We start from the raw sequence: 24,643 nt of genomic DNA on the forward strand, positions 1-24,643 counted from the left end.
GATACACTATAGGAGGCAATGTAGCCAGCATTGAGTCGCCCAACATTATTACCCTAATTTAATTCAGGTACTCATTCATAGCTGAGTTCACCGGTATCCGACATCCAGTGAGATTTTAACCGCAACCGTCCGCTACGGCAGTCACGATTTTTACATAGATATATTGATTATGGAACAGGCCAATTTTCGGCGGAAAAGAAGTTTCAAGGACATTTCTAGCGAAACAGTATAGCACAACTATCTAAGGTAAGTTATTCAAATCGGTGTCGAAACAATATCTAATGTAAGTAATCCAACTCAGTGACGAAACAATATCAGTTTTTAGCGAGAGGAATGCACATAAAGGTATAGAAACAGTAGTCAATCATAACCCGAGAGAAGATTTTTAGATGTAACTTTTAATTGATAAAATTATTTTTGGAGTACTAAATTGGTAGTAATTGGCGCTGTCACCCGAGCGGACCATTACAAAACTCTTTACGATAAACTAAACACTCGGGATGGCGAGAGAGATCTGTATCGACTTGCTAAAAGCCATAACGAACGTGCACAGGATTTCGAACACTTATGTTCCACAATCATTGCCGACATTTGGACCAGTTCCACCTGTCAGCGCAACTTGGTGCTCAGAGGTGGCGGTGAGGGAGACGGGGCAGCAACCCTGTCGACCAAACCAAAACCAAGTGGCCGAGGAGAACCTCCGTAGTGGTGGCACCGGGAGACGCTGTACTCACTTTGGCTTGCCGGCCGTGATGCAGTAGGCGAATGCTCCAAAGGCCTAATCAGGGCGATCAGACCCGAGTCTGCACGAGGACTCATCTGAAGTGACAAATTGGTCACAAAACCTCACCAGGGGTATACTGGTACCATGGGAACCGAGATAGCCCCTGGACTCTCATACTTCGGGAGAACTCCCGTTGTATGTGAGTACAGCTCGGTAATTTGCGGTTGGCCTCCTAGTGGGAGCTTCATATATGGATGGGGGTTGTTGGTTATGCTCAAGCGAGAAGAGACCTTCGGGCCTCGGCATGGTGTTGCGTTTCAACACGGGTGCCGTACTCCTTAGTTCGGTAGAGATTTAGGTGGGTCTTGCCTCCACCAGTATGAATGGTAAGCCATGCACTTGGTATAGACTGGTACCGTTGCTTGTCTCAGCGGGGCTCTGATTGTGGCCACAAAATCAATCCGTGGCCTAAAAAGACCGTGGGTGCTCACGTAAAACCCTCAAGGACTTAACTGTCAGCGCAACTGAAGACGAGGAGGCAATAAAACGAATGAAATCGGGACCTGACGACATCGCATCTAAGCTCTGGAAGGCGAAGAGCTGGGACCCAACACTGTGACTCAGTGAATTCTTTAATCGGGTTATTCAGAAAGGAAGAACACCATCTGACTGGCAAGAAAGCACCACAGTTCCAATATGGAAAAAGAAAGGTAGTCCAGCAGAATGTTCAAATTACCGTCCGATCCGGTTACTTTTCCATTTCATGAAGACTTTTGAACGCATTCTTGACAACTCTATTCGCAAAATTGTTGAAACAACCGTCAATCAAGCCGGATTTGTCAAAAACTTCGGAACTGCTGGCGCAATACACGCTGCGCGGTTTCTCATCTTTGTTTGACCGTGTGCCACACGAACTCATCTGGTATGCTTTACGACAACGCTTAGTGCCAGAAGAACTCGTGCGCTGGGTTCAATTGTTCTACCACGATCCGAAAAGTAAAGTTCAAAGTATGGCGGGTGTATTAAAACCGCTTCGTGTCTCCGTTGGTGTTCATCAAGGAAGCACCCTCTCACCACTCCTCTCGAGCAACTTGTTCAAAAATGGAATGATCGCCTCATGCAACACGGTTTCAGATTGAATCTAAACAAAACTGCATTTTTCACGACCGATCCCCATGAAACAGGCACAATCACTGTCAGCGACAGTGATCTGCTCACAACTGAGCGATCTAAATACCTCGGGTGAACGCTATCAGCCAATGGAGAACTGCGTTTTGAAATTACTTCACGCGTTAACGCATCCTGGATGAAGTGGCTTCCACAACTGGTGTTCTTTGTCGTCCGTCCTGTTGCCCTCTATATTTCTGAGTGTTGGCCGACTATAAAAGACAATTAATGGCGTCTTGCGTTAATGGAGACGAAGATGTTGCGTTGGACTAGTGGCGTGACAAGTTTTGATCACATCCGAAATGAGAATATTCGCGATCGTTATGGGGTTGGACCGATCGTAGAAAAATTGCGAGAGACATCTTCGAGGGTATGGTCACGCAATTCGAGCTAACGAGAATTCGTTTGCCAAGATTGGTCTGAACATCGAAATTGATGGTGAACGACCGAAAGGCAGGCAGAAACCACGGTGGCTTGATACGCTGATTTGGGGATTTAAAAGTCTCGAGATTGCACCCAGATCAGGCATTCGATAGAGACAAATGTGTTTTTTAAACATGCAAATTGTAAGTGAAGTGAAGAGAGCATCTAGTTGTTGAAATATCGTTTAACAGAGGATAATTAATTAATTAAAATAACAATTATCTGTAAGTGAATGTGCAATTGCATTAGGATGGTTCCCTCGCCTCTTTTTCCAAACCTAAATCCTTCGTACCGATTTCGATCTTATCTTTTTTTATAATTCGCTTTCTATTTTGTATTTAATTTGCATTATGGTTTTAAGCTGAAATTACAAAATTACCACACCAGGAATTAAACCCAATGCATGAACCTTTGTGTAGATTCAAAAATTAACTTTTGCCACAGAAGAGTGCCGCAACGTCAATTATTATCTATTTTTCTTATAAGTTTGTGAAAACAAAGATGCTATTTTTAGAACTTTCACATTGCAAAGTTCCAGAACTCACGATTCCCAAGCCACTAGTCGAATAACTAATATATATATAATGTTGTGTGTCACATGCCATTTTTATAATGAATCAATATTTGTCCACCTAAATATTTTTAAAGCTCCTTGTTCGATGCCTTTATTTCCCTCCGTTTTAAAATGCAAATGAAATTAGCCGGTTTCCATTGAAAACGGATTTCAAATCAGCGTTAAGCTTTATTACATTTTTGCATGAATTATGCTGGATGAGTGTATGAGATCATCGCCCAATTAATGCATAGTACTGAATTAATTAACTCTAATGAAAAGGCACGCTCATTCAAATGTTGACAACGAAGCTATGGTTGATAACCTTTCGCAACAATGTGAATGCGAAAGTATTTTTTTAATACAAACGAGTAATTAATTTTCAAAAGACGTTATCAAAGAAAGAACAATGCGTAACCTCCCAAAAGCAAGTGAATAAATTTGCCGAAATGTGACCTCTTTTAAGATGGAAATGGACTGAAATAAAGAGTTATTTTGAATTTACTCGCCTGGATTGCAATTGTTCATTATATTTATATATTATTAGACCTTAATACTGTATTGAGTGCACAGTACTTCTCATCAAGAACACATATAAAAAGTTAACGTGAAGAAAATGCGTCTACCATACTATACATAAGAAAGTTGGAATTCAAGTATAATACAAGGGATTAATAGCCAATAGTTCTATAGTTCTAGTTCCGATAACCTTCCGTTGGGAGCATGTGGTCTGGCCAGACCTCTGCATACAAATGTATGGAAATATTTTTATAGGCATATTCAAATGCACTTATATATTATGACGTATTTTTTTGGTTGTTTCGCATTTCTAGCGGCTTTCGCATATTTTCATGGGCATTCGTTTTTGGACTCCATTTCAATGTGTATATCTACTTTAAATCGAATTCATTTATACAATTATCTCATGCATCCTGGTTTGTGCAGCAAAAATATTCCATCCTGACATGTTGAGGGACCAATATATTTGTTTTCGAATAAGTGAATATACAAATGTATACGAATACGGCTGTATTCGCGCTAATATTCACTATTCAGGCGAATACTAACGTTTCAATATGAAGAAATTCGTATTCGCATTGTAAACATTAATCCAACAGAATTTGTATCCACACTCGTAAATACGAATAGGTTTGTATTCATTTTCGGACATAAGAATACAACCGTATTCGTATTCACTTGTGTAAATACGAAAATATCCACTTATTAAAATACGAATATATTCGTATTCATACTCGTAGAAAATCATCGTACGAATTTGTATTTATGTTCATCGACAGTGACATTTTTGCGTGGATTGTAAATTTGCGAAAAAAAATTGGTTCAAAAAGCTCCGAGTATCACAAATTGGTGTGTCCATCATCAAAGCGCATATAGTGCGCCAAAGAGCTATGAGACATGGTTGCTCGAAATACAGCTTGGGCATCTATAAGCCATAGACATTCTGAATATACCAGCAGGTGCGCTGAATTCAAGGTTGGTTAGTTCTTGAAAAACTCTTAGTTTTTCATCATCATCGATATCATTTTTCAGTCTTGTAAAACGATTCATTTCGTTGATAATAATGAATGTAATGTTTAGTGAAAAGAATTTTCCAAACACCACAATCGGAACCCAAATTTGCTCATTTGGTCCAGCTTGAAAACGCAAAATGTTATGATGACGCAAACGACCGACTGCAGCTGGTTCGTTTGTGATCCGTGCAGTGCCGCTTTCGCGGAAAAACAACTAATCAGTTGTAACTAATTCTGGTGTTTCGGGTTACGCTTGCGGGACAATGGGGCCTGAGGTGATACAGGCCGGGGAAAATGGGCGAGCAAGGTAACTGATCATAATTATGATATATTGTGTGCACAGGCCAGCATAGGCTGATAAGAGGCAAACATAAGCAAAATTATAACTATGTGTTGGTGTAGATATTTAAGCTGAACGTGCACGTATGCGTATGCAAGTCAATAAGACACTACTTCCTTGGAATAGTACGAAAAGAAGGGAAAAAACCCGATAAAATGTTCAAAATGTGACCTTTTTCATTCATTCCCCCACAAATCATATAGAGGTCTGGCCAGACCAGATGCGTACAACGGAAGTCTATAAAAAAATATCCTCGTAACGAGTGGAAAAACGTTAGGAAAAGTTAGGGGATTACAAGTCTCTAGCTCAACCCGAAATCTGCCAAAAATTCAATCCAAATCGCAAAATTGAAAATTTTTAACATTTTATAGGTTTAACTAGAAAATATATATGATTATAATAAATTGTAAAATTCTATGTTTTAATACATCAATTGAACATCCCGATTGCGATTTTCTTGGAAGAATGGCAGATACTACTGCCATTTTGTTCAGATACACGTGGGATACACACTTATTATACATGGCGCATTGGGCGTTCAATAAGTCCTCAGAAAATTTAAGTGCTGGCGGAGATGGTATGGTATCAGATTTGTTTTTAATAAGTGTCATTCGTTACTAGATAACTATCAAAGCCTCAATTATATCCGTCACATGGTTCTATTTAGATTATCAATAAAAGAAAGAACGTTTTGCTTATTTCGAAACATAGAAAAAGTGGGTTTCGAACAGTTGATTATTCACTGCCCAAAGGATTAACACCGAAAAAGATGAAAGTTGAGTTGAACGGAGTTTATAGTACCCTACCCTGCTCAACTGTTTTTTACAACTGTTTACAATTAGATAAATAAACGTAAACATGGCCCTAGGTCCAGAAAAATTTGAACATTGTTCGGCACGTTCACTGGAGATGATTCCTCCCGAAATGATTAATAAAATCGGCTATATGGTTTTAAGTCAATGAAAAATCAAAATGCGCGAAATAGTTGAGGCTATCATCAATCACTGGATACATTAACAATTTACTGTGAAGAACAGTTTGGCAAGATGGGTTCCGTATTCGCTCTCGGTAAACAACAATAGTGTGATCGACTCTGATAGTGTTTTATCACTTTTCCGTCGATATTCAGATGAGTTTCTCTGTCGGCACATTAATGTCAAAGAAATGTGAGTATACAATTATACTCTCTAGTGGGTTTTTAAGGGTGACCTGGCTCCGAAGAAGGTAAGGACGGTGAAATCGGACGGTAAGATTATGGTTAGTTTTCTGTTTTTCCATCCATAATGATTACTTAAACAAGTCAGAATACCGGAAGCTTGACACTTCGGGAATAAAGATTTTTTGTTCATCTTGTGTGAGAAACTTTCTATGCACTTTTTTTCATTTGTTTGCACCTAAAAATTCCAAATATTCCTTGATATGTCTCCAAACTGCAACTCCGCCGTTCATAAGAGTTCACTTTACATAAATTAAGAAAAGAACCAGGTGTTTTTCCTTATACTGTAAATATTTTTATTTTTCTTTTTTTTTCCTTCCGCATACAATTGTTTCAAAGACCACGTGCCTCCTTCCTCAGTGCTAGTACCTAATTCCGGTTTACATGATGATGACGTCAAACACGTCTTAGCGTGTAATAAATTTAGGTGAAATATAAAATTTCGACTGTCTATAACTTTGTACATAATAGTTGGATTGTTTCCAGATTCTTTAGAATTATGTCTAATATTATCACTTATAATAATGCCAAATTTAGTATTTCTAGAAAGATTTTAGGGGGGGTTTTCGGGTAAATTTCTAAAATATGGTAATATGCAGTTATGAACTTTAATTCAACGATGTCGTAAAAAAACCGCTCCTCACATTCGCATATATGGGGAGCCCCCTTAAACCCAACACAAAATGATACAACTCGTTACACGTGTAGCGGTTCACGGACCACCCATTCTCACCAGATTTCGTGGTGATAGCTCCAGCCATGTCGGAGTAAATTAGGTATAAACTTTCTCATTCGATAAAAAAAGGGGAAATCAATCTAATAAATAAGTTTTAGACTCTAATAGATCCATAATTTATGATTTTTGCACAGGCCATAGTAAAACGACTCATCATAGTGTATATAAAGCTTGAATTTTCAGATTGAAAGCAACTTGATTGTTTTCTCCTATTCACGAATTCAGAGTAATGAAATTGAGAGACTAACGCTCTACCTCCTCAGCCATTGCACAGCCATAGCTTAATTAACAACGGTAAGTACGCCCGTTACGAGGAAAACAATTACGATAGTAGCTCTTGAAAGTTACCTTTACTACTGATAGTGAAATGTACTTGTGCCAACATGGTCTCATCGATAAAATAACTTAGGTGTCCACGAATAACCATACCACTAAGAACCTCGTTCATATTTTGCTTAGAAAAGATGAAATTTCTTCATTTTGATTTTCCTAAAGAGGATGCATCTATAAACTTTTTGAAGTATTGTTCTAGTTTGGAAGATACTGGATTGTAAATTAATTTGAAGTTTCAAAAATACTTCGTTGTATGAAACGGTGGTTCGTCGGAATCCGTATAATCGCTAAACTCAGATTAACTTACGCACATTGCAATTTATGAGTCAAGTTTATAGAAAGAGGAATAATCATTAACAATGAGTAATCTTTTAATTTAACTGGCTGTTTCATACACAGCTATTTACTCCAACAATCTAACAACTCCAACTTCATCCATATCCATCCATCCCTGTTAAAAGAATAAATAACTTTTCTTAATACGAGATAGTAGTATAAAGTTTGGTGAGGTTGTCAAATGCCAAGAATGCAGACTGTGCATTGAATCTAAGGCAATTTTCCATGCAAGCTAAGGTTGGGAGAAATTATTCTCTAGAGTATATTCTTTCGATTGGGAGGCTTTGGCTAGTAATGTTTAAAACAAGTCTTCCAACACTAGTTGAAAAGTATGAAAGAGAGGGGGGGCACTGAATTGTGACAGGGGTATCCACTTTCGGGCGATATTGACATTCATAGTCTTCAATTTTCAAAGAAGCAACAACTTTGGCGTATTATAACTTTGTTAGTAATGGTTCGATTTCCACCAAACTTACATCAGGTGGTGCCAGGATGAATTTATAGTAATATACTATTATTAAATTTATTTGAACAGATATCGGTATGGAAGGTATTTCAGAGCCCAGGCACCATATAGTGACAGCCTCCTGATTTTTTTCAGATTTTTCGGTTTGGTAGTTTCTGAGAATGGCCCCCTTAAAGAATTGATCACTTTCAACCCCCCGCACTCCCCACCTTTCCAACAAATCTCAAACTAACACCGACTTCGAAAAGTACTAGACCTTTAATTTGATACCCCACATGACTATATTTGATGAAAAAAAATGTTACACCCCCCTTTGGCATGTATGGGGACCCCCCCTCAAATTCAATCCCATTGCGGGCTACGCCATGTAACAGAAATGACTACATCAGGACGGGCGACGAGTGGGTTAGCCTAGAGCTAAGTTTCTTGAAAAGGGGAGCTGAAACATGTAGTCACGGGTTATGCTCCACATAAGGGAATTATGACTAGTGATTCATTCAGTAAAACGTATCTCAATAGCTGAAACGAAAGTTATTTCGTAAATCAATCAAGAAATAACATGGTTGTTACTGATTTAAAGCGATATCTTTTCCCAAGAACCCGCAATTACACGTAACATTAAATTGGAACAAGTGGGATAATTTCGTTATCAGTTTTTTTAAAAACCTGAAGAAATTATGGTCCAATTATTGCTTGTTTCCGTCGAAAAATGATGTTCTAAAACGAATATTACTTAAAATTTCCTAGAAATTTACGAGAATTATATCCAAGAATTTGTTTATGAACATATCGGTTCGCTCAGATCAATAGTTTCTTTCTTTATTGCCTTCAAGATCCTTAATCAATTTGATATATAGAGCAATTCATCTGGTAGTAAAGTGGCAAAAGTTTTTATTCTTGTAGAAAACACCGCGGGAATCACTTCCTAAGTGTGTCTTTACCATGAACGTAAATATGACTACAACCGCTTTTAAAAGCTTTTACTTCTATATGTCATAAAAATTTTATTCTGCTCCTTGTAATGTCTGAAACTGCTGACTTCGATAAACATCCACTCCAACATACCACCCGCACGCCCATTCATACGATGAACAAACATTACCCGGACTAAAGTAGCGGATTTTCTTCGTTATCACAAATAAAGCTTTCGATATACAACAAATGAAACACTACCCAAGTGATGATATTTTATTCATTTGTTATATTTCGACTTATATTTCGTCAGTAATTATTTAACTTCTAATGTGGAATAGATACCAAGATAGTTTTAATATGAAATTTATGAAAAACTATGCAACAAAAAATTCTCAAGCAGTTGAGTGGCAGTTGTAAATAAAAGTATTAAATCATAAGCTGTCTCAAAACATTCAGTTAATGCAAACGGTGATATCATTCACATTATCAGTAATTGACATTGTTAGGAGAACACGGCATTGTTGGATACAATTGTAGTATTCGGTCAAGTTTCAAATTTTTAACATTAAACTACCAATTTGGGATGCATCACATCAATATTTTCAGCATTAATGAATGCGTTTACGAACCTGGCGGACAAAATAAAATCTTATTCAGTTGCGATTATTGAAAGAAATTTTTGGATTCACGCTTATTTGAATTATTTTACGAAGTTTCACAGTGAATTCAACAGTAGTAAAAATAATATCTTAAGTACGGTATAATTATGTAATACCAGTTAGAAAAGCAATAAAATTAATGATTTGAAATGTTGCTTTACTACGGTTAGAGTGTTAAGTATGAAACGATAGCGATAGTGCTCCGACAAGGAAGTAAACTTTCAAGTTTTCTATCAAATATATAATCGAGTTTAGGTATTACCAAATTATCAAAAACTCCCGCAACCGCCGAGCGCTTTCTTTCGTTAACATGCCTTTTCATTTCTGAGATTGTATTTCAGTCCCATTATCTTTATAAATATTTCAATGAAATTGATGCTTAATAAACCTTTTCAAAATACAATTTGAAAATACCTTTTTTTCAATACAATAAGTTTGAGAAAAAGATATGTATCCACTGTGTATGTATTCAGAAAAAAAAACAGAAATAAAGTATTAAGTCAAATGTAATGTGATACTGAAATTCTGTGTATATATGATGTCTTGGGATGTAGTAAATTTACGCAAAATAGACAACCTACTATACCTTTATTAATAATGGTAGAATTTCCACCAAACTTCCGATTATGATACTCTGTATTATGATCTTTTTTTTTTTTTTTTTTTTTTTTTTATGGATGGAGGTGGAAATCTTAGAAAGACGCTGCTGCGCCAGGTTGCAGCAGTGTGTGGGATTCACACCCACTAAAACCACCCCCACTCTTCCACCCCTCCCCGCGGGACCACCGTGAAGTATTACTTCGCGGGGGAGGCTCTGGTTCGCTATACCAGCTCGTCCATGTCACGTCTCCGTCGCGCCGCCTTCCGAGCTCGATCCAACTCCAGGAGTTTTGCCTGCACCACGGCTACTGCCTCATTTACCGCCATCCAGTTTTCCTCCGACTTCAACATCTCTTCCACCAGGTTGGAGGGCTCGATGTCCGCCCCTAAGATGCTGTTCAACCTCCTTTTCTGCTGTAGAAATCTGGGACAATAGAACATAACGTGCTCCGGGTCCTCGAGTGTAGCACCGCATTCAGGACAGTTGGGAGACTCGTCCAACTCGAAGCGATGCAAGTACTTCCTATAGCCACCGTGTCCCGTAAGGAACTGTGTCAGGTGGTAATTCAATTCTCCGTGCTTTCGGTTGACCCATTTCTCGATGCACGGGATCAATGTATGGGTCCACCTGCCCTTGTCGGAGTTATCCCATCGTTGTTGCCACTTGCCACACAACTCTCTCCTGATGGCTTTTCGGAAATCCGCATTCACCTCGGCTGGATTTGCCTTCCGTTTTTCGTAGAGCCAGTGTGCCTCGCTCGCTAGAAGATCTATAGGGATCATTCCTGCGATAACACACACTGCCTCCGTCGACGCCGTCCTAAATGCGCTGCACACCCTTAGCGCAATTGGCCGGTATGCCGAACATATCTTCCTCCGGTTGACCGCGTGGTTCAACGCTCCCGCCCAGACAGGGGCCGCGTATAGCAGGATCGACCTCACCACTCCCGCGATGAGTAGCCTGCGACTATACTTCGGCCCTCCCACGTTAGGCATCATCCTTGCAAGGGATGAGCTGGCATTTGCTGCCTTTTCTCGCGCATAATCCAAGTGTCCCTTGAAACTCAGCTTGGCATCGATTATCACCCCCAGGTATTTGACAACCGATTTTGAGACGACCTCACGATTACCAACACGGATGGTAACCGTGTTGTTCTTCCTACGGTTGGTAATGAGGACCGCCTCCGTCTTTTCGTCCGCCAGGTCCAGCTTGGCCATTCGTAACCATGACTTGATGGTATGAATGGCTTCATTTACATAAAGCTCCACGTCCTCGGGATGCTTTGCAATTGCAATTACCGCCAAGTCGTCCGCAAAACCAATCAGCGTTGTCTCCTCCGGCACGCGAAGGCCAAGCACTCCGTCGTACATTATGTTCCACAGCAGCGGTCCCAATACAGAACCTTGAGGCACACCTGCTGTCACAATGTACTCCTTCGGCCCGTCGTCCGTCTCGTACCAGAGAAGTCTATCCGAAAAGTAACTCTCGATGAGCCGAGCCAAGTAGCTAGGAACACCCAGTTTGGCCAAAACGCCCTTAATCCAGCCCCAGTTGGCTGAGTTAAAAGCATTTTTGACGTCCAGCGTCACCAGAGCACAGCATTTGCCCATGGCCATCGCATTTCGAGCCAATTCCACGACCTTTGCTACTGCATCGACCGTAGAACGGGCTCGCCGAAACCCATATTGCCGCTCTGTATTATGATCTAGCATGAACTACTATTATTAACTTTATTTGAGCTGGAGGGTATTTTGAGACATAGATGTTACACAAAGGTAACATCATGATTTTTCGGTTGGCTAGTTTCTAAGAATAGCGTCTTAATTTAAGTGACTCCTTTTAAACTCGTATTCCTACTTTGTAACTGATGTCACTTTAGAGATTATCTTTACAAAAACAAAGAGCACACAGATACCCCTCTGATTGTCACACACAAAACTGTTGCCCTTCTTTGGAATCTTAACGATTGTTCTTTTCTTACACTCTCTCTGCAAACTAAACTATATGTACTCGAGCACAAAAAAATCGAGAATTCACTTCAAAAAACTTTTTAGTTTGGGGCATGACACATTCGTTATAAAATATATCAACCCTTTGTCCAGTTTTTTACATTACCCTAAGTATTTGAGATTTTAAATAATTAGAGTGGAGTTTAAGGTCTTTTCCCTGACAAAGTATGTGTATGTTCCTTTTTAGAGCATGCCAGGGCTTTGTTTTCATGATTGAACCTTTTGATATTGATTTTATTATATCATCGACATTTCAAGTTTAATCAACTCATATACTCTTTTAGTAGTCCGACACTAAGGGATCTATGTGAACCGTTTTTGCAACCAATCTGCTTTCAACCGGTTACCTGCTACGTGCTGAAACTAAATGCGAACTGAAAAATATTTAACAAACAACCAAACAGGAAGTTTGAGAATTATATGACCTCTAAATCAAACACCGATGCAATGCCTATTTACAAGGCCACAATTATCCGAATCAGAGTCAAAATAATTGCCGAAAAATAAACAATCGGTGTGGGAGCGTCATATCTTCTCAGTGAAGTGTTGATGTTTGGACCTTTAACTGGTTACGTAATGTTTCCAATAAGTCACGCAATAACTAGAACTTCGATTTTTCTATTTGTGTGATTAAAATTTCAAAAGAAAAAGTTTACATGATTGGACATTGCGCCTTCGTATCCAAAGGAAATGTTTTCTCTTCTTTTCGAATATAACAGGCAGCCAATCAATTGCTTAAGCTTTAGAGAATAGAGTCCAACCAATCCGATACATTACCCTTTTGAATCAATGGAAACAATAATGAAAATTTCAAGGAAATGTTATTATATCAATTTCCAAACACGTTCATGTTAGTAAAAAATAAAAAAAAAATCGATAGCAGCTACTTACTATCATACAACAAGAAAATCAAATGTCATCAACATCAGCTATATCCAATCCATTCTGACAACAGCGTAAAACATAAGTAATGAATGGTCTTTAAAGAAAAATGCCACCATTCAAACCAACGAGGATTTCTAACAATCTAACAATTACAACATAGCATGAATCGACTTATACCAGCATAGCACAGCAAGATAGAGGAGAGAAAGCTTCCAGGGATTAGTACGAGAGCTACTGGTTTTTCTTAAAACTAAACTAAAAGAAATCGGGAAAGCGAAACAATTATTTGAAAATGGGTACCAGCCTGCAATCTGATTTTAGTAAGCTAAACTAAAAATCGCTGGCGAAAAACAACGAAAACAAAAGATTTTACAACAATGTCATAAGAAACGTGTGGTCATATCACTGAAAGATATTCATTTTTCTCAACAACGGCGTTGCATTCGCCTTGCATCCAATAAATTCAACAGAAGAAACTATAGTGAATGTCGAAGCAGGAATAATATGATTGAGCAATGACATCCAAGATGAGATTAGAACAGGCTAAAAAGAATCATCAAAGGAAGTAGTCCACAGAAAGATAAACACACGCTACGTCAACTCAATAAAAAATCAGTTCACTACCTTAGGCCGACAAAGAGTTTCAGTACGCAAGAAGCTATCAAATGGGACCTTCTTCAAGTTACGAAACAACACTTTACCGAACTCAATCAAATGGTTTGAGAAACCCCTGGAAAAGCAGCACCTGTTTCCGAGGCCCATCCTTTCCACGGATCAAATATCAATGCAAAATCCCAAAGGAAGGTAATAAGTTAAGGGACATCATTGCCGATTTGAATTCGCCCATATACTATATAGAAAAGTGGTTGGTCAACAAATGCAATGCAGGACACGTATATGAACGGAAATTATTTTACGTTCCGCGGTAAATACTACAAAACCATAAAAGGGCTAGCAATAGGTAACCTACTAATCCTACAGCTTTCGGAACTCTTTATGGCGTCGATCGAAACTATTTTTGAGGAGAACGGGGCAATGCCGAGCATATGATTCAGGGATGTAGATGATGATCGAAAAGAAAGAGTTGATGAAATTTTAGACACTAACAACAAGTTCCACGAAAGCGTTCCGTTCCTAAATCTCAAAATAAATTAAATTGAATGTGCACGGGAAGCTCAAATTCGAAATATGATATATAAGGAACCGATCGCTACGTAAAGAACGATTTCAAACAACATCGAACCATACATAAATACAAGAAATGCCGGTCTATAATTGTATGATCCATAGATTGACCAAGTTTTGCCAGCCGAGGGATACCAGAACGAAAAATCATATATAGTCGAGATGGCAGTCAAAGACGGATATAAACCCGAAGAAATCGAACGATTGATCAAAATGGCTAACAGAAAAGAGCACAGCTAATAGAATTAAACACTTGTAATTGTTCGATGAAACCACCAATGAGGGCTTGAAACGGATAAGTTTACCATAATCCGATAGGTTCCACCTGAAGTGGTTAAATATTCAGGTAGTTGGTGCGAGCCTGATATCGACTATAAAACGAAGATTAGGGAGCGAAAAAGACGCACTATTAATAGTCGTGTCAAGCGGTATCTACCGGATTACAAGTCGCTCCCGAAATACATGCATATACGCAAAACGAAAAATTGATTATAGTAGGAGAGCTACTACTATTCTTGCAGGAACTAAATCATATTGCCAGGCATCATCGTCGAAAGTGCCTCGACATGGTAAACACGCTATGGATTTCATATGAAGGCATCACAGTGCTTAGTAGAATTTCAAGATGAAACGAGTCGGAATATCGAAAGCTGAACACTTTTGGTATAAAGACTTCGTCTTCATCTTATGTAAGGAACTTCTTAAGCACGTTTTTCTTTTCGTACATAGCTAGAAATTCTAAAAAATTCTTCACTTCCAAAGTTCCAGATATGTACATATTGAAGATACTAATATTATACTCATCCTGCGTTCATACATGTATATACACATACACATCTAAATTGATCGGATATATGTACCATGTACCAAAGCATGATAGAGAAGAGTAAGGTAAATGAGTACAACAAAAATTATACATTCCGCATAATTTATTTCAACAACATGGCTCAGATGATTTTAATTTCATTTTAACAAAAAAACCCTCATTTTAATTTGTTTTTGTGATTCCCTATTCTCTAGAAAGTGTCATTCAATTACTTTTTCCAAATGTAATAAAGCAAAATTTGTTTTATCGTCTTCCAAAGTTTCATTAAATGGAAAAAAAATGTTGAATCGTTCGAATCGCTGAAAATTTATCCTTTAAAGTAGATGGCTGGAAGTCTATAGTTTCATCCACTTTCATTTCGCCGTTATTTATGTCTGAATTCAAATTTGGATTTGTGAAAGCTAAAGTTTCATGTTTAGCCATATTCTCGACTGTTTCAAGTTCATCATCAATACTTGAAAAATGTTTTCAACATTCTTGTGTTGCCACGTCATCACAGCTAAAGAGTGGACCCATTGAGCTAAAGATAAATTATCCTCATTCTCATCTCGATCATTTCGTAGACGACGTAACTCCACTAGGGGCAGTAAAGCATCTTCATTAAAAGAGTCTTTTGCTACCTTCAAAATAAATCCTGCATGTGCCAAAGAATTGTCTATTGTGCGTGAAGAAACACGATATCAAACTTTTCAAATTAGAAAAATGTGCTCAAGGATATGTAATTTCTCAGGAGCACCTTTTTCATCGATGTGTTTTAGAAGTTTCATGATTTGAAGTTGCCTTTATTACGCCCTGTTCCATTGGTTGGAGAACTGCCGTAGAATTTGGGTGAGCTTGACAGTTTTCCAAGAACAATAAAATTTTTTTTTGCCGAATAAGTTTATTGTCCCATCCCGCAATAATTTTCTTCAAATAATGCTGACGTCATTCAGGCTCTTGAGTTTTTTCATCATCGAGGCCGTTTAGCTTTGCCAATAACCACAAGTTTTAATTTTTCTGATCTAGTCGTATTTGCTGTTATAACAACAGTCAATCTTCTTTGGAAAACTTACCTCCGATACACTTTTCTCCTTTAAATTTCATTGTTTTATCTGGCTTCATTCTAAAAAAGTTGGTTTCATTTATATTGAAATTTTCTTCGGCTTTGTATCTTTTTTTTCATTTTGGCCATACTATGGTTATCCAATAGTTATAGATCCTTTCTGGTGCATCTGCTCCTCCTCCCCTTATTTTACCAAGAGCAATGTTGTGCCTCTTTCTAAATCGTTGTATCCATCCAACCGTGCACTCAAAATCTTCTAATTTAAGTTGTCTAAGAAAATCGGCTGCTTTTGCTTGTAATATAAGACCGCTGATGGGTATATTGCAGCTTCTTTTAATTTTAAACTGTTTAAGTAAAGCATTGTGTAATCTAGATTGGTTACAAGACCTAACCTTTTTTACTTTTACCGAAGTCGAATTGTTCTCATAGACGCTCTGTATTTATCATGATCCTTCCAAATTGTGGAAATGATTGAATGTGCAACCTAAAAAATGAAATACCATGCATGCGTATTTGTACGTAGCGCATATTTATTTAAAATTTACGTTAAATTCTTTGGCAATGCTGACATTCGAATCTCCAGTTTCCAAACGCCAAATAACTGCTGCTTTTTCGACGATTGTAACTGCTTTTCTTTTCGCCACGTCTACCTTGCTTTGGCTGTTTTAAATTAAGTGGAATTGAATTTTACTCCAGGAAAAAGTATCAGCTCGCTTGATTTACGGTAGGAATCGCTTCATCCAAGGCCGTCACACGTCACCACTCCTCAGTCGGCAAAAAAGAGGCCGTCCACTAGCCGCGATACGATGAGGAACACGAGGCAGAGTAACAAAATGACCAGGAGCTCCGTCCGAATTGTCGAACGGTCTGACGGAATCGACTTAAACGTTCATTCTTTTTCATTCTCTTTCATTATTTGTGTGTTTTGAAACAATAAACGATAAATTTTTTGCTTCAAACACGTTTTTCAATGGCTTTTTCCTGGTTTGTGCCGTCAACCCCAATCAAAACAAAAATGTCTCACAGTACCCACCGAGACCAAGAAAATTTATGCAAAACTGACCACTGAACACAACACTGAATTGATTGCATTCGTTCTGTCGCGCTGGCTTTTTATAACTCGGTAGTTCCCCTAATTTGATGATTCCTTGGCGTTTACTTGCGCTTATGAGTCTGTCGTTATAAGATTCAAATTCAGGCAATTGGTCGATAGATTCACCCATTTCTAAATAAATCGGATATAACAAACAGACATACAGACAGACATTGAATCGATTTTAATGAGATTTTGTTTGACATTAAACCTTAAAAAGGCTGAATTCCTGACAGTAACATCAACGGACGACGCCAGCGCGACAGCAGGAGATAACAATATCGGGCGCAATCTTAGAAATGAAGAAAGCGAATTCAGTTTATGATGCTGACGTAGCGGAATAATGAAATGTTCTACTCGAATTTAATTTTGTAAATTAAAAGGCTTCTACGTATTTTTCTAGAGATCATCTTTTCTATAGAAAACTAATCGGTCAGAAAAAATTTCTAAATTTTCAGTATTTTGTGCTGAAATGCAATTTTCCGATAAATCTAGTCTAAACGATAAGAATACTTTTGAAATGTACGCCTTACACCTACTTATACTAGTAGATAGCATCACATAGCCGAAGAGCTGATGTTGGAAATGTATTTTCATGGAAATTGCCACTATTAAAATTCATAATCGCGGTATTACTGAAAGTTTATGATGTAATGATTGAAAAAAAAAATTCAACTTGTTTATCCTTGACTATCAGCGAATTTTAACAAACAAATAAATATTTATCAAATCTATACTTCAAAATGAAAGCAAAAATCTGATTTATTGTTGATATGGAAGCTTATCAGACAAAATGTACGAAAGTTAATCGTAAAAAACATTATCAATGAAAGTGCCGACCGTTAATCAAATCCAATATTTAGTTATGTCTTATTCATTGTTGGAAATTACTTTGTCTTTTAATTGAACGCACCACTTATAAAACATGAGCTTCATATCTTAACACTTGTATGCAAATTTAGTACATAGCCTTTGAACAAGTATGGCAGTATGGTGTACGGCAGCTTCCATCCCTAATAGCATCTGATTCTCTTTGAAAATTGCCTCAGATTTAAAAAAAAAAAATGTTTGAGTTCTAAGTCGTTCTATTTTTACAATTACAAAAATATTCAAAATAAAATCATCTCAACTATGAAAAAAACTTTGAACGTCTATCTGGATTCCTTGGCATAATTTAAACTACACTAATTTGATTGTACGTCGCTCGATACAGACATTCCAAAAGAATTATTTGAGGTCAATTAAAGATGTAAGGGTCAAGTAGATAATGTTTTTTGGCTGCTTGAAATTCGATGGATGCATGCGTTTGTGGAATGAGATATTTAGCAAGAGTAAAGACTCTTATTCGAAAAAGTTGTATTTCCAATAAATTAAACTATAAGGTACAGTTTGTAAATAATGAAATCCGCAAGATGTATTCCACAGTTAAGTGCATCAGTTTGAAACTTCAAATTGATTAACTTATTGTGAGAACATTTGCTGCATGTAGTTAATAATGTGATTATCTATTTTCGAGAAGCATGTCGCTTTTCCTTGTTTTATTTGCTTTTTTTGAAATGAGTAGGCAGTGCTTCAGTTTCGCTATTATCATATGTAATGCTATGCAAGTAAAAGCTCACAAGAGCGGGATAAGTAGGTAGATGTACATAAACAACTATGACGAACTCGGATTCAACCCAGGGAAGCAACTAGATCGATGTCAAGTCGAATCGAGAAATACTATTTGAGGATTTTCAAGACGATGTTGTGCTTGTGATGGGATTAGAGGGGCATAACCAACTATGAACTGCTCGACCAGAACCAAACGGTGAATGCGGAGCTTTACGTTCAGCAAATGTGAAACGAAGCCATCCAGCAAAAAGGGTCTGATCGCAGCAGTTCAAACGCTCGATTCGGAAGTGCTTCCTCGTCGTACATTCCCTCCGATTTGGCGCCTTTGGATTTGAACCTCTTCCGATAGTTTTCTAACGCTTCACGTTGTAACTTGTTCAAAAATCTCGCTGAACTGCGGGCTGCAATCAAAGTTGATGTGTGAGTCATTCTGCAAATATGCAACATTTGCACTTGGTGTGCACGAAACGCGAAATCAATGTTTGTTTTGATGCGTTGAACTGACTCCTATTCTACTTCAATACTTGTATTTATTTTTATTTTACTACATTAAATCAAATATTAAATAATTTACTTTGTAGTATTTATTTTTATTTCATTACACTAAATTAAAAATTATTTCATTTCAAAATTGTATTCGTAATTCAAAACTTTTCCATCTCTTTTGTTAATTGAAAATGTCACAATTCATTTTTTTTTAATACAACTATTATTTTAAAAATCACGGCCTACTCCGCCACGGAGAACAGCGGTGATGGCAACTGTCAATCGAATTAACAACATTCGAAATAAATTTGGAATGTTGTTAACCCCGCTGCGCCACATCACTCCGCCCCCAGATGAAACCTAGGGGTTTCAGCGATTAAACTCGGGAACGCAGTTACGGCAAAGCGAACGCGACATTGATTTGGGGCACAAACGGGCTTCAGCCTGGATAAGAGACAGCCTTTTTATGTCCCCAGATTTCGAGCTGGAAGAAATGCTCTCCCCGCTCGAGAACACGGTACCAGACAGCATCCGTCCTGACCAGGACGTGCGTGTACGTGTCCAGCTCCTTGGGCGCGCACGCAGGTGCGGACGAATGTCGTGTGGGAGGTGTGGCTTTAATGCGGCGGAGATTGTCTCTCAGCAGGCGCAGCAATCCCGAGTCTGTGAGACCCGATCTCCTGTCGAAGACCGGATCACTTGGAAGCCTTGGGTTCTCCCCGTATACCAGCCCTGCGAGGCTGGCAGCAAATTCCTCTTGCCGGGTTGTTCGTAGGCCGAGTAGGACAAGAGGCAAGACTTGAGTCCAGGACGGATCATCGCGAGCCATAATGGCGGCTTTTAGCGTTCCGTGCCAACGCTCTAGCCTCTAGCTCTAAGCCGTAGTTCGCTGGCGTTTGAATTCCAGGAGTTTACCTAACTCCGAGAAAAGGGTGGATTCAAATTGCATTCCCTGGTCAGTGATGATCACTGCAGGGACGCCAAAGCGAGGAATCTACTCTCGACAGAGGGCTTCGGCACAAGGTTGCGCAGTAATTCCCTTCAGAGGTATTGCCTCAGGCCACCGCGTAAACCTGTCGATGATTGTAAGGCAATACTTGTAACCGCGCGAGTTTCGCAAAGGGCCCACGATGTCGAGGTGTATGGTGTGGAACCGCTTGGTAGTGCGGAGAAATGAGCCCACTTCTTTTCGTACATGCCTGGTAACCTTGCACTTTTCGCATGCGATGCACTCTTTGGCCCAGGAGTTGATGTCCTTATTCATGGAGGGCCAGAAGTATTTCTCGGTGACTAACCGATTTGACGTTCTGATGCCTGGATGCGCTACGTTGTGAACCGCGTTGAACGCGGAATGTATGGCCGGGGTCCCTTTTCCGAGTATTCGCAACAGAGGGAGAGGTTCGAGCCGAAGATGGGCAACTCCTGAAATTTATACACACACGTGGCAAAGCGTCAGCAACTATTTTATCCCTGCCGGACACGTGCTGTATGTCGGACGTGAATTGGCTTATAAAGCTCAGGTATCGAAGTTGATGAGCGACGCTTTGTCGGGCTTTTGTTTCAAAGCACATGTGAGAGGCTTGTGGTCTGTGAACACTGTGAACGGCCTGCCTTCTAGGGAGAAGCGGAAGTACTTAATGCTCAAGTACGCGGCGAGCAGTTCTCGATCGTTCCGTTAAGCGAAACGCATGTCAGAGGCATCAACAAAAACGGCTAGGGGTGTATCTTGTCATCAGGCAGTTGCTGTCGGGACTTATCTAACCCGCGGACAGCCTCTTCAGACCACACAATCTCTCGTGTATCCTTTGTTTTAGAGCCAGACAAGTACGCCTTCAAAACGGACTGGTGTTGGGCGGCCTTGGGCAGGAAACGACGATAGAAGTTTAGCATGCCCAAGAACCTCCGCAAATCCTTCACGGTTTTCGGACGTGTGAAGCTTGAGATCGCTTGCACCTTATCTGGGTCGGGCTGTATTTCCTCAGGGGAAATGAAGTGGCCGAGGAATCTCACCTGTGCGCGAAGTGCAGAAGCGACAAAAACATCATCCAAATATACGAAACAGAAGTCGAGATTTCGCAGGACCGAGTGAATGAACCTTTGAAAGGTTTACGCCGCATTGCACAGCCCGAAAGTCATCCGTGTAAACTCGAAGAGTCCAAAGGGTGTGCATATTGCCGTCTTTGGAATGTCTTGGTTAAATCCAAGGTCGAAAAGATGCGGCAGTTTGCGAGATGATGCGCAATGTCGTGGATGAGTGGAATAGGATATCGGTCTGGAACAGTCTGCGCGTTTAGCCTTCTGTAATCCCCACAGGGGTGCCATTCACCGTTTGGCTTAGGAACCATATGGAGAGGGGAAGATCAATAGCTGTTCGAGGATCTACAGATACTCTCTTGCATAAGTTGTTCAAACTCTTTCCGTGCAATAGCTTGCTTCTGGGGTGGTAGGGGACGCACCTTCGAGAAGATAGGGGGTAGTGTTAATGTGGTGCTGCACATTGTGGTTTACTGGTTTAGAGAGACTACATTGGGTAGTAATCTGACTGAATTTTTGGAGGAGTGCCCGAACACGAGAGTCAGTAATGTCCTCCAAAAGTACCGAAAGATTGTTGTTAGTAGGAGATGAGATTTGGCCTGACGAATTAAGGTTAGTTGTGTTCGTCGAATCTGCGATGGTACCAACAAATGCTTCCGTCCGTAGGTTGTCCTGACGACCTGCTACCCGATCGCCCTTTTCGAGCAGAAGACCGCGGGCGAGCTCGCGACCTGGCGCCCGAGCGCTGAACGTCCAGCGGCCACTAGCGCGGCTATTTCAGGCTTCAGCTCGCCAGCTTCGTCAGAAGGCTGGTGAACGGCCGCTGTTGTTGGACGCGCGTGCACCTCGTGCACCTTATCGGCCGCAGCTGCCAGCGCCTCCAAAGAACCGAAGACGTGCACGCACGTCCTGGTCAGGACGGATGCTGTCCAGAAGCCGCTGCAGCCTCCATACGAAGTCCTGTACCACTTGTGAGTCATAAAGAATCACGGTGTGCTTCGTTGTTGTTAAAACGGCCCGGACTTATCGGACCACCCAATACATGAAAAAACAACCTGAACGAATAAACCTTGTAAAACTACCTTAGAAATAATTAGTAATTAGTAATTATCTTTTTGGTAAATTTAGTAATATGACTTACTCCTAAAGTACAAAAGCAGATAGTGGATTTTCAAAGAGTATGTAGCGAACCTAACCTCAGTCCCCATGAAAATATAAAAAATTGACAAAAGGAAATGTACATCAACGCTCTCCCAAGTTAATGGGGAAATGAAATGCAAAGTGAACGTTTGATATGCATAGTAACTCATTGAGACCTATGTATCTAACATCTCTGCTGCACGGAACTTCTACAAAGTAACTAACTACAAATAACCGGAACGTAAGGGTATTTTCAACAAAGCCCGAATATAAAAATATAACCCAATTGCAATGCTGCAAGCTGCCCAACTCGATATTGAGGACCACCTATCAGACACTCAGCCCTCCCTAAAAGCTAATCGTTATGTAGAGATCCAAGTGGAGTTCTGGTGAATACCTACCCAAGGAGCGTAACTTTACCACCCATGAAAAATGATTAAAGGGTGAGGCCCATCAGCGCCGTTCTATTTCAAGGTGGGATAGAGGGACAAAAAACTTTAACTTGGTAGCTTACACAAAATAATTCCATGGAATTATGGTGATTTCGCATTATTTTGATTGGAAGTTTCCATTTCATTTGAAAAAAAAATAATATTATTTTAAAAAACAATCTGCAAGAATGGTTAATATGTACGAAATTCTCTTATAGATAAGAGAATGGTTAATATAGAAGATTTATTTCGCTGCCATCTAACTGGTTCACACTATATCCGCAGAAAGCCATAGAACCTGCTATTCGAACTTAACTTTACTCAGTCACTATCAGCTTTCATACTAAATAGTGATGTAAAATAATCTTCTGTAGACGCTCGCCTTGAAGGGCATTTTTTCCTTCTTAATAAAAATTCGTTCTAAACAAATTCAAAAAGAATATGCAATGTCGGTGATATATTGATACCTGCATATTTGTACATACAAATTTAAACACATGTTATTCCGTACAATCTGCTTTGTTATCATGTTTTCCCTATTCCACTTTGAATGTAACCAACTATGCTCCATTTCCATTATCATAATACTTAATGCCGTAAACTTGATAAGGGTACTGCAGTGGGATAAGTACAAAGATGAACACAAAATGCATGACCCAACGCAGGATTTGAACCAAAGGCACGACATTTAGATGCTAAACGTTTAACGAGTTCGAACTTCATAAGGAAAACAACATGATAAGCTAAGGTATGCACCCACTAATTAACGAAATTAAGGGATACCATTTAAAAAAAAATTAAGTTGGCAGCGAAGAGCATTACTTTCTTCAAGACAATGGTAAACAACGAAACTTAGTGACAATTTTAAGAACTGGTTGGAATGCTGACTGAAAACATGTTAGATATTTGGAACTTCTTACCATCAGCTTAGAATCATGATACCAAGGGATGAAAAGGGATCATCTTTGACAATCCACAATAAAATTTATAATTCTGCAATTATGCTTTTTTGTTTTGAGAGAAAATATTTATCACGTATTTTATTTCATTTTAAAAATCTGCAGTTAATTAGCTGCCAACCCAATATATGTACTATTGTATGCTTATACGCACAAACATACGTAACGATATTTTATCACAGAATTGAGCGAATGAAAATACTTCCAAGCAAGCTGCTAATTTGGATGACTAATTAGAATTGCATTGGGACAGCAGTGCGGGAATATTCGTAGAAAGTACCATATCACCGGAAATGCCTCTCTGCTTAGATTCTTAGCTCATTTTCAATCATACAACAACGACCACAGTTTTCGGATGATTTTGTTCATTCGTGAAAAGCTTCGTAGATTGCATTCAATATCAAGAACTTATAATAAAATCTGTACTGATTGCCATTATTTACATTTCTCTACAAAGCACAAAAAAGTTATGTATTCGTTGCGGTCTTTAAAGTTTCTAAATGGCTGAGTTATTTAAAATAAATAATGCAGTTTTCAACCTTCTTTCAATATTTGTTTCAAAGCTTAATTTTGCAAATTTTGCGAAATATTTATTTAAATAGAAAGTTATTTCGTTATTATTCTTGCGGTTCATGAAACTCCTTTTGCGCTGTTGGGCACTAGAGATTTCCCAAACAGATGCGAAAAATCAGAATTAACTCAGAAAAAAAAATTGTCAGTGCTATCATAATAGAAAAAGAAAAGTTCCAAAACCAGTTCTTACAACACCTTGCATGGACATGTAATAGGAAGGCACATTTTTCTAGGTTTTACTTCTTACAAGGCCTTGTATGGTGGTATGCGCAGAAGTGGGGTGAAAAGCGTTCCAGGATTCTCCACATCAATGCCAAAAAAAAAATACCGTAAGTGATATGGCCGCTGCTGAACAATTAAAAATATGC

General features: G+C 39.0%; 1 protein-coding gene across 4 annotated transcripts in view; it reads right to left on the reverse strand.

Annotated features, from left to right (window-relative positions):
• Window positions 1-24,643, reverse strand: part of LOC119647907 (vacuolar protein sorting-associated protein 13) — a 68,856-nt gene that overhangs the window by 34,693 nt on the left and 9,520 nt on the right. The gene's annotated exons all lie outside the window — the stretch shown is intronic.

The sequence above is a fragment of the Hermetia illucens genome, chromosome 1 (assembly GCF_905115235.1).
Source record: "Hermetia illucens chromosome 1, iHerIll2.2.curated.20191125, whole genome shotgun sequence".
NCBI classification, from domain to species: domain Eukaryota; kingdom Metazoa; phylum Arthropoda; class Insecta; order Diptera; family Stratiomyidae; genus Hermetia; species Hermetia illucens.